Source organism: Myxocyprinus asiaticus, chromosome 20 (genome assembly GCF_019703515.2).
Source record: "Myxocyprinus asiaticus isolate MX2 ecotype Aquarium Trade chromosome 20, UBuf_Myxa_2, whole genome shotgun sequence".
Classification (NCBI taxonomy): Eukaryota; Metazoa; Chordata; class Actinopteri; order Cypriniformes; family Catostomidae; genus Myxocyprinus; species Myxocyprinus asiaticus.
The window spans coordinates 2,557,264-2,569,940 of NC_059363.1; positions in this window are offsets into that span (position 1 = coordinate 2,557,264).

Below are 12,677 nucleotides of genomic sequence, written 5' to 3' on the forward strand. Positions count from 1 at the left end.
TAAACACAGCAGTTATCAAGCTGATTGTACTACAAACCAAAACAATCACTATTACTAGCATTAGCCTACTACTAATTACTAAAGATAATGCTAACCATTTTTGTAATGTAAATAATATAACCTGTTTGCATCACATTTCCCCTACTGTAGCATTGTCAATTATGTGGATGTGATTAACTTGAGGTAGAAAAACAAAAAAGATCGTGCGAGAGTAAAGCAAATAAGGAAAAGATTATATGCCTTCACAGTCAACGTATGACATAGCCTTTTTAATTTAGTATACACCGAGGTCATAGTCGGCCTATAATAACTTGGAAGTAACCAAAGACAAACAGAAACCTTTAATCTGGCTTTCAAAAATAGGGCACGGCCTGATCAGTCAACGTGCCAAGTGGGTGCAGCATTTGGGTCTGTACAGTCATATGCTAAACACACATGGCCACATGAAAGATGAGTTAATGCAGGCTGCTGCATCATAATAACTGCAGCGTGCCATTCTGAAACGCCTTTAATAAAGTCAGTCTGTGTGAGGACAGGGGGTTTGTCTAATATGAGCACGTTATTTATTACTATTTAGAATCTAAATGTTAGATAATATAATTAAAGTTATGCACACTATACGCATACAGTACATCAAATGTATACAGTGGTTGAGCCAGAGAGCACATCAGATCTGTGGTTCAGTTCATCCTCCACTGTCCATAAACAAAAGCGGTAGGCCTGCTTGTTTTTTGATGTATGGAAAGCGAGGCTTCACACTGTGGTTTGGCTGTTCATTGTTAAAAGCATCTTAAACCAGCCGTAGCTCGACTTGGTGTAGTTTCTAGTCTCCCAGCATGGCCAGGTTGGCGTTTTAGGCTGGTTTAAAGGAATATTTTGGGTTACTTTTAATGGAAGTCAACAGGGCCAATCCGTAAACGTTAAAATACTCACTGTTTCAAAAGTATAGCCACAAGATGTAAACAATATGCTTATTAACATTATTTTAGTGTGATAAAATCGCTCAACACCTTTTTCATTTTAAAGTTATATCCACTTTACTACTTTGTTGGCATGACCAGGGGCAGACTGGGAAGATAAATCGGCCCTGGATTTTACATAGAAACCAGCCCATTGCTGGCACAAAGGGGCGGGGGGGGGGGATCAGGGGGTGTCGCTGTCCTTTTCTGCATATTGTGGCGCAGTTTTGCAGCCCTCTTCAGCCACTTGTGTCCCGTTCTGCGTAACATGGCAGCCCATGTTAGCTTATCGCCGCTAGTTTGGCCCCGTTTCACGGCCGGCCCACTTGGAAAAGTCCTGGTTCTCCCTATGCCCCGTCCACCACTGGGCATGACAACGTCACGCCATAAACCATAAAACCCTAAATGACCGTAAAACCCATGATTTAGACAAATTTACAGCTCAAATAACACAATAGTTTTAACAGAAAAAAAAATAAAAAATCACAAAGATTTGCATAAGAATGAACGCAAGTGCTTTTGTAAAATTAGAAGCTTCACATTTCTTCCTTTAAACCCTCCGAAAATAGGCCCCATTCACTTCCATTATAAGTGCCTCACTGTAACCTCCATTTTTGCTCTTTAATGGACAACCAAGCTGTCCTTGGCCTACATATTGGTGTGTTATATTTACAGTAGCCCTGCTAAGTTATTTCTTGAGACCACTGTATATAGCTGTTCCACAGTTCTTTATTAAGATCAATGACTTTTCTGTTCCCTCAAGACCGTAAGCTAATATCTCTGTACACTAATGATCAGTCCCTTGGTAGAATTAGTTTAGACATTTGGACAAGCAGAATAAATCCATTGTGTGTTTAAAGAAACCGTTCTCAATCTAGCACATCATTCTCAGGCGACTCAAGCGCTCTGGAATGAAACGACCCTCATGCCTGTTGATTGGATTTGTTCAGCTGTGATAAAACTCCTTTCAATTGAATAAATCAGCTTATTTTTAAACCACTAAACCATTAGCTTCTCTTCAGACTGGCTCCGAAAAACTACCAAAATAATAGTTGACTTCTTAGCGGTTTTTAAGACTACAACTTCTGTTTTGTTGGAAGAAAAATGAATGGAGATGTGGAAAATAAGTGAAGAACAAATAAAAACGGAAAAAACAAATTTCAAGACATTGGATGTGTAAGTTGACTATTTTAGCAGTTGTGTTTTATCAAAAAAAAATTTTTTTTGTTTTTTGCTTTAAAAGTGATTAAATTAGAGATGCAGTTTCCCAGAAAAAGTTTTGTCATGCTGTGATTTAGCATTTTGACAGTCTAAGGGGCCATTCAGACCAAATGCGTTTTTGATGCAGCATTATAAATAAAACAGAATACAGGTGTCTCAAGACTCATTTTTAAAAGTCAAAGCTGTTTTTTTTTTTTTACTTGAAACTCTGTCTAAAAAACTTGGAACTACTGTGCGAGACACTTAAACAGCAAGACACGGTGCAACCATCAAAGATGTCCGTTTAGCACATGTATGCACTGAAAAGCAATTGAAAAACTGTACAGACAGACACAATAGCGTGTTTGTTGTGAACGGCTCCTAATGCAAATACATGAATGCAAAGGTTTCTAGTTATGCAAGCTCGATTTTATGCATGGTGTCAGACCGCAATTGACACATTTGATTCACAGCATTGCTGCAGGGGATGCTATAGCGGCTAACTGTTTTTAAACAAGAATGTGTCCAATGTGTACGCTCCTTAAACGCTTAATTATAAAGAGCTTCCTTGAGACCGACTAGTCGATTTCAGACCGAATGCATTTTTGAGGAAAAAAGGCAAATAAAAAGACTTACGCAGTGTAATGAATAGAACAGAACGCAGGTGTCTTGAGACACGCACTTTAAAAGCTGAAGCTCTTAAACTTGACACAGTGTCTAAAAAACGCTCCTGCGTGAAACGCTAAAAAAAAAAATTAACAGCGAGACAGTGCAACCATCAAAGATATCCTTCTAGCATGTTTACATAGAAAAACAATTGAAAAACAGCACAGACGGACACAAAAACGTGTTGTGAACTTCCTCCTAAGGCCTGAAATATTACGCTATGAAAGTACGTGAACTCAAATGTTTCTAGCCACGCAAACTGTTTTACGCATTATTGCGTTTTGAAAAGTGTCAAGATCTTTAAGCTATGCATTTGATTCTCAAAGTTGCCACAGGGGGCGCTATAGCATCTAGCTGTTTTTAAACAATAACACATCCAGTGTGAACGCTCCTTAAGAAACTTGTGTAATCGGTTATATTATAAAGAGCTTCATTTAGAAGACATACAGTATGTAATCAATGTATATAATTTCACTGGTATATGTTTTTGTCCAATCGTATCTTAGAAAGCGATTTTAAAGTAACATGATTAACCGTATTTTTCCCCCAAATTTTTGTTGAATGCGAGGAGGCCATGTTGGGTCTCCTCAAGATCTTGTATTTCGTCTCAGACTTGAAGTAAACATTTGTAAACACAGCTAATCAATTTCATGCGAATATCCCAATGCTGTGCAGCTGTGCATGAGGGGTGTCCAACTGTGCAGTTACAAGGCCTCACTCTTACAGATCCCGAAGACGCATTAAATGCATAATCATTCATTTCACAGAGCAGCCAAAAGTTTCTTTATTCCGAGACCTGCCCTTCAACTCACCGTCAAATTTTTTGAAGAAGTTACAAGTATCATAGCCAAGCTCAGCGTTCAAATCTGTCACGCATTATCCAAGACCGTAGCAACTGTAAGCAACACTAAATACTTAACAGGCCCCTCTAATTGTGCTGCGCGCGGCCTCTCGGGGCAGATGTAATTAAGTGAGCCAAGTAAAAGCTAGTAAAACAGTAGGCCCAGATGGAAGCTCCATAACTCACTCAAGTGCACCATTAAAATGTCACAGAAACAAGAAACTTAAAGCATTTAGAATTATTACGACTTCCTTAGAAAAGTAAATGACGATTAACAGACTCTTGAAGGGTTTGACTCGGAGCTTAACAACAACACCCTAACACTAGGCCAAAAAAAAAAAAAAAAAAAAACTATATTTCACTAGTTTTTTTTTTAAGACAGCTTGTGAAATATAATATGCCCTCTACACAGGATGCATACAAGTTAAACCACCTAGATGATGTTTTGAAAACCGCTGCATCAGTCAAGGCTAGGGTTAACGTTATTTCAACGTTAATGAAGACGAGACGAAAAAGACACATCATGACGATAATCATGTCTTTGATAATCAAATATTATAATTAAAACATGCTGTTGACGAAAATATAAATAGAAAAAAAAAATACTACAATTAACAATACAATAACTGTTTTTTAAATAAAAATCTAGAAAAAATGTATTATATATATATATATATATATATATATTTATATATATAGTACAGTGTATATGTATATAAATATATATAATACAGTTTTCAAAATGTTTGAATATTTTGTTAAAGTTTGATACGTTTTTGTCATTTTGCACATTATTGTCAACTAAAACATGTTACTGTTGCGATTAATTATGTTGGCTTGAGAAAGCCAACATACTGAAATTCGATTTAAACTTATTATTATTATTATTATTATTATTATTATTAGTGGTGGTTGCATAGCAAGGCATCACTATTATTATCTCACATAATTATTATTATTCTTCCGGACAAAACTTCGGCACCTACCTTGTCCCGTACTGTTTGTCATACACCCCTTCAATGAGGTGTCAAATCAACCAGCTTATCGAGGAGAGGTGTGCTATGACTAAGCGATATGATGTACACCTGGGGGGCAAAAAAATGCCCCCAAAACATCCCATTGACTTAACATTGTCAAGAAAATTGTTGGATTATATCTCCGGATCAGAAAGTCATAGAGACTTCAGGGTTAGCTTGTTTTTCTCGGGTTAGCAAGCAGTTTTTGAATATCAGAAAATACTTAGCCATGCCCTAGCAACCATTTATAGTCAGAGGTGGATTTAGTGATTTAGGGGCACTAGGCAAAGTACAGGGATGGGGCCCTCTTCAATGACACACATTTACATCGATTTTCTCTTAAAGGTGCTGTAAGAGAAATATATATATATGTATATACACCAATCAGCCACAACATTAAAACCACCTGCCTTATATTGTGTAGGTCCCCCTCATGCCACCAAAACAGCATTCAGAGATGATATTCTTCTCAGCACAATTGTACAGAGTGGTTATCTGAGTTACTGTAGACTTTGTCAGTTCGAACCAGTCTGTTCATTCTCTGTTGACCTCTCTCATCAACAAGGTGTTTCCATCTGCAGAACTGCCGCTCAATGGATGTTTTTTTAGTTTTTGGCACCATTCTGAGTAAACTCTAGAGACTGATGTGTGTGAAAATCCCAAGAGATCAGCAGTTACAGAAATACTCAGACCAGCCCATCTGGCACCAACAGTCATCCATGCGATTATCTAATCAGCCAATCGTGTGGCAGTGAAGTGCATAAAATCAATGCCTTGTTGATGAGAGAGGTCAGCAAAGAATGACCATTTAAAAATGGCTAATGATGAAGCTGACCTCATATGGAAAGGGACTCAATTCCATAGATTAGGACCTATCACAGAAAAGGCACGGTCACCCTTAGATCTATAGCGGCAACAAGGAACCCTCAGTAAAAGTTGAATAAGTGTCCTGAGATACCTCATCTGTCTATGTGACAGCACTAGACTGTGCAAACAGCAAACAAAAATGTGTCCGTGGTTGTGTCTTTCTCCCTGGTTGTGCCAAATTTCTAAAAAGGAGTGAATAATAATGTCTGACAAGTTACACATTATATAAAAATCACAATCTGGCTACTATTAACTACAATACTGTCTGTACCACTACAAAACCTTTTCTCTTTCTCACTCTCACTTTTCCTCCATCAACTTGACCTTGAATTAACTATATCCAAATGATTAGACTAAACATTGACTTTGCATGTTTCCAGAAGGCTTTGATCAACTTTTAAATTTGAAAACAAAGTTAGCTAGATTTATTCTGCTAAATAAGGTGAAAATGAGTTAACAGTCTTATTTATGAGTGTCAACGCCCAGATCATAATCATCATCAACACTGTGTATTGTGACTATAGTGAGTGCTGTGCTCGTGGAAGCAGCAGCGGGTGGCAGTGCAGGCTGTGCAGCAATCTGATCCATTTGGAAAGACAGTAACCTAGTTTCCATCCACTTTTTGCGCTGTTTTCAACAAAGTAAAAATGTGTAAAAAAATGTTTGCAAAATTTGTCGTCTTCTGCCTGTTTCCATTCAAATGGCCTTTTATCGCTAAAAATGGTGTGCGTGATGACGTCATGCTTAAAAAAAAAAAAAAAAAACACTTTGTCGCATAAGTTTTGGTTTATTGCAAAATAAATCTGCCCTTAAGCCGTTTCCATACAGAAAAGTGCATTTATCGCTAATTGTGTACCTTTCGCCTCCCAGATGTCCCTAATCCCCCCCTATTGAAATTAGCCAACTTACTGTCATTTTAATTCACAAATAAAAACAATCAGAAGAGGAGGAATTGCAATCAAAAGGGAGCAGTTACCCTGCTGATAGGACTGTAATATTGGTCCTGATGTTGCACCTATCGCAGGTTGCCACCGGTTCTGACCCAAAAGCGAATTGTCATGGCCCTGTTCAAGCTGGCAAACTGCACCAAGTAGTGGGGGAAACTACTAAGTAGTCTTAGTATAAGGACCATCCATAGATGTGTATATGCTGTGTGCACAGCTATTAAAGAAACATTTATGAGGTGTAATATTAGGATTTACATATGATACATTCCTGATATTCAAGAGGCTATTTTGAACAATCATCTAATCTAAAGCATCGACATCACAACTGCATTATGTCCTGCATATTTGTCCAGCAACTTTTAATGACCAACTGAACTTGATTGTCATCTAAAATTAATTTTAGCATCATAATGCAATTTACATTTTCTGAAGAAGCTCAGCAAATGCAATCCGAGGTAAAGAGAGTTAGATTTAAAATATGTAAAAGTTTTAAAATGTTCAAAAGCTCGTTTTCTGAAAGTGAACTCAGCATTGGACAAATACAGGGCCGTTTCAGACCAATCTGGCACCCTAGGCGGGATCCCTATTGGCACCCCTGTTCTGGGGGGTTGAGGGGGTGTTTGGGGAACGTGGCAGCGTCCTCTTTGGGAATTTTGCCGGCATTTATTCAAAAGTAAGCTAAACAATAATTTAATAGAATTGGGCTATATGTTAGTGTTCCAAAAATGCACACTAAAGCTTTTCTCCTAGTATTGTATATTTATTTTTAATTTAATTAATCTTTGTGCATAGTTTTTTTGTATTGTGGGCTAATTCCATTACTGCCGTCTATTATTTTGAATGGTGTGTAAAAGCAACTTTAATAAATAAACGGATGGCTACCGTGATTAAATTAATCGCAAAGAGTGGCCATTCATTTGTTCTCCTTGCACTTGTCGATGACAGGTGCATGATACGAGATATTTGTGTTGGCACTACTGGGAGTGTCATGACGCAGATGTGTTTGCAGCATTGGATCTGTGCAGGTATGCTGTTAAGACTAATCCATAACAGTGTGAGTGATGCTTCACGTACAATAACTTGGCTTTCAAGGATGTATACCTTGTCGTCATAATTAACACAGGCTAACGATTGTAGTAAATTCTGTCATGTGACACTATATTTTTGCGTTAATGCCAATTTTCTCGACAAAAAGTGTTTCCAAACCAGTTTTTTGCAACATCTGAAGTATCGACATAGTTTATGTGCTAGAGGTAATTGGAAAAATATTATGTCAAAACTTTTAGCGATAATTTGCGTTTCCATCAGCTATATCAGTATACTTTTTGATGCGCTACACTTTTTGTGGCAAAAAAAAAACCCTTGGGTGGAAACGTAGTTAATGTTACCTTAGGAAGTCTTGATTCAGTTCAATTTTTTTCTCTCCAAAAATTCAAATCAAACTGAACTAGCAACAATGTAGCTTAGCTTGTTACTTGCAACAGAGTATATGGTGAAATCACACGAAACTGTCTGAGCAGTTTGGCTCACTTTCACCTTTTTATGAACTTGTGGAGATGCATAAAACCTTGGAATATTCCATTTCAGCCTGATCTGAGGGGGTTGCTTGCATTGATGGTGCTGAAAATAACAGCGATATCAACCATATCGGTGTTGTAACAGCGATATTTAAAATTCCAGCACACATTATTTAGCATTAATGATAATAAAAAAGCATATTATTTGTGTTTTTGGGGGGCCCTTGGCTTCTGGGGGCACTAGGCGGTTGCCTACCTTTGCCTAGTGCTAAGTTCGCCCCTGTTTATAGAACCCTAGCAACCAACCACATTGACTTCCATTCAAAGTGATTTAGAGGGATATCTCCAGATCTGAATGTCATAGAGACTTTATTGTTGGCTCAGGCCAGTAAGCAGCCTTGTTAGTATCACACTGGCAACTGCCTAGCAACCAAATGAGCTCACCCTAGCAACCAAGTATCAAAAGAAATATGTCTGCACCAGAACATCAAACAGACTTCCAGATTGGCTCATTTGACTCAGGCTAGCAAGTAGACTTTTGAGTGTCACCCTGGTAAATGCCTAGCAACCAGATGGGGTCACCCTAGCAACCAAGTAGCAAAATACATATCTCTGCTCCAGAACATCATAGAGACATCTGGGTTGGCTCATTTGATAGATAGAAAGCAGCATTTTTATTATTACCTGGCAACTGCCTAGCAACCAGATGGAACAACACCAATATCTCTGCACCAGATTATCCTACAGTCGTGGGGGTGGCCTCTTTCAACTTGGGACAGTTGGTAGGACATTGTGGTGATGAGTTTAGCAACGACAAGCACCACTCACATTTTCCTCAGAAAATGTACCCTATCTAGTTATTATTCTTATCTTCGGAGTCCCAATTTTTTTGACTGCTACTCCTCCTAGAGTTTTCAATCTATAGCCACCAAAATTGGCACACACCTTCTGGCTTGTCTGACTTGAGTTGCTTTATCTTTTCTAACTGATCGGAATTACGGTATTCCTGTAGCAGACTTCCAAACAGGACGGATTTCCCATTGACTCCCATTCAAAAATTTCTGACTATACTTACTACTAAGGTTTTCGCTACAATCAAGCTACATGCACCAAATCCATGACAGACATACCGGCAACACCTAGAGCGTATCTCAATACTAAGTACGCCAAGTTCAGACTTGCATACTTGGTAGTTCGGACTTGGCAAGTTCGACTTGCAGTACAAACTCCCGAGGACGGGAGGACTCAGTACGGTCATTCTGCAATTGGAACAGCAGCATACTTGATGGCGTCACCATATTAGCTCATCTTGGCAATACATGCCTGCTCCGGTTATCTTTACTGTAATGCATATTTACAATAAAACGAAATATGATATAAAACACAACCCTGCCTCTTTTTGTTTTCATTTTAAAAATATTAATATGTATATATTTTGAGTGTTCCTAGATCTGTAGCCAACATATAAAAAGCTAGTGGCGGGAAAAAGGTCGTTGTTGTGGACATTAGTGAATGAATGAATGAGGAGAAACAAAATTAGACATCAGACATTAGAAAATTAGACAAAAAGCATCAAAATGGATCAGACCCAGATTTCCATTGGTATGCTTTATAAAGAAGCTAAAGAGGAGGTTATCCAACTAAGGAGGCAAATACATCAAAGAAGAGCCAGGATGCGGTGGAGGATGGAGAGGAGATGTGCCATATTAGCATCTCTCTAGCTTTGTACATTTGTCTTCTTATTATGCTTTTTTGTTAACCTGTCTACGTATTTATATGTAAACTTAACAGTTTACTTGGTACACCTAAATAAAAACTAATGCAGTTTGACAGCGGGAGGTTTGACAGTTAATAATATTGAAATGGATTAGCCTACATTCCACATACATACCTGCCGTTTGTCTTCTTGGTACTCAAACATCAAGAGGTTGATACTTAGTCTGACAGGCTTTGTACAGTTAGGTGCACAAACATCACTATATATTGCAAGTACCACCTGTACCTCATCTGAGTCACGTACATCATTAGTCATTAACCAGGACAGACTTCAATACAAACAGGGCATTTCATGTCTATGATACAGTAATGATATAGGCTACTGTAACTTTTTAACTCAGAACCTGGGAAGACAGGTGTGCTCTTATACTGCCTATCAAGCAATGAAAGAAATAGAAACCTTCTCAAGCATAAGCAAGTGCCTGACCAAACAGGTTAGGTGTTAGAGGGAAATGTAATTCTGGTAGACTTCAATAATTAATATCAGACAATATATTTAGAATACAGTTGAATACATAAATAGTAAAAGCATATAAATAAGCAATAAATACATATATATAACAACAATTAATAAAAATGTTGATGAAATTTTAAAAAGAGATTTTTTTTAACGGGACCAAAGTCCCTTACAAAGGTATGCACAAATGAATGAGCATGTGCCTATCCTCGCCATGCTCTTTTCTGGAGAATTTCGCCTGCCGGTGAAAAGGCTCTCTTTGGCCGCCCGCCAGTCAATGAGGGTCTGGGTTTTCCCTTATTTAAAATATTGATTAATTGTTAGTTTTAATGCACACTAATAGCCATAACACAAGTTTGTACAATAGGGAATAAAGACAAGCAAACAATTTGGTCAAAAATAAAAAGGCAGGGCCCTTGTACAATGTTAAAATTAAATGAAAATACAAAATTATTAACCTTAACTTTGTCCTCAGCCAAACCGATTTGCCCAGGAACAAATAATAGATTTATACTCGAGATATACCTAAAACGAATTCTCTCTCATGTTTAACCACTACAGAGACAAAACCAAATTTCAAAAGGTCTTGCCAAGATATGTTCTTGGCGGGGTACAATGAGCACTGACCGCCCGATCATAGATAGTGGGCAAATTTTCAAGTAGGATCTTGATAAATCGACTACAGATTTTAAGTTTAGACAACTAAATTCTCGCCTAAAAAAAATCTTAAAACTACATTCTGTGACACAACAACAGTAGTATTTCAAAATTATAACTTACAATTGTGCGCTTTCTCCTCCGCCATTGCCGCTGGTTGGTGTGAAATGCATTCTGGGATACTTGGCTCCCTCAAGTCCACACAAGTCACCTCCTGATGCATCCTCGATAAAACGGGTGGAGCAAGAACACATCCAGGCATTTGGACTGTAATTGGCTAGATGCGGACTTTGTATTGGAACAGTACTTAGGCTGTGACTGATGATGTTTCACAAGTCAACAAGAGCACAAGTACAGACAAGTACACATATTGTGAAATGCTAGTAACATGCTAAAACATGCTAGCAACATTTAGCTGAGTGCTAAACATGCTAACATCGTCTAGCTAAATGCTAAAACATGCTAATAACATGTTAACATGTTAAAACATGCTAGCAACATCTAGCTAAGTGTTAAAACATGCTAACAATGCCTAGCTAAGTGCTAAAACATGCTAGCAACATGCAAAAACATGCTAACAACACCTAGCTAAGTGCTAAACATGTTAGCAACATGTTAACACATGCTAGCAACACCTAGATAAGTGATAAAACATGCTATAAACATGTTAGTAACATGTTAAAATATGCTAGCAACATCTAATTAAGTGCTAAAACATGCTAGCAATGCCTAGCTTAGTGCTAAAACATGCTAAAAACATTCTAGCAACATGCTCTTTCTTTACACTCTAACATGAAACTTTAAGCTTAGAAAGCGGTTTAAAACTTTTTAAACCTTTTCAAACTTTCAGGCTGGTTTTCTCAAGCAACATCAAAGTTTGTCTTCAAACTTAACCTATCTAGTTACTATCTGTAATTTTAATCTGAGTAAAATGGACTAAAATAAATAAATATGACATGACTAAATATTGATTAAATTGAAGACTTTTTCATCAAAAAACAAAAATTATGACTGTTCAAGGCCAAATAATGCAATGATTTTTAGATCCGAGAAAAAAAAAAAAAAAGGTTTAGGCTACGTAGGCTTGATTTAACATCCCAATGTGTTCTAAAATGTGTTACGGAAATGTAAATGACTTAAATTTGTATCTGTTTCTCGCACAAAGCTAACATATGGCTTCAGAAGACTTGTGTCAGATGGACTTATGTTTTTGGGTTCTTTTCGGAGCTTGAAAGCCACAATCACTATGAACTGCCGTTATCTGCAAACGATCTGTGTGCACAATCAATACAAATTCTCTTTTTGTGTTCCAAAGAAAAATAGGAACAACATGCTGTTCAGTAAATCATTTTAAATTCAAGCGCTCAGCCTTTTGCAACAAGACAGTGTTCAGGAGCAATTTAACACCTGATAGACAACCAGCTCACTTTCATAAAAACAGGAGCCTTGAGATGTTAGGAAGAATATAAGATGCAATGAAAGTGAATGATGACTACAACTATCAATCAGCTTTCATGATAGAAAGATAAATGGGTTTCGAACAACATCAAATTTTCATTCCAAATTTGGGTTATCTATCCCTTTAATGACACAAAGTGAATAACTTGGGATAAACATTGTTCCTTCTGCAAAGAACAGCACAGATTTGACTTGAATGGCTTCTAGAATGGGAAGGCTTTCTAAAAATCTGCACCACCCAGGGAAACTGATCTCGCCCCTCCCAGCCGCCTCTGGACGTGCTGTAATGAAGTACAAAGACAGGGTATAAGATGCT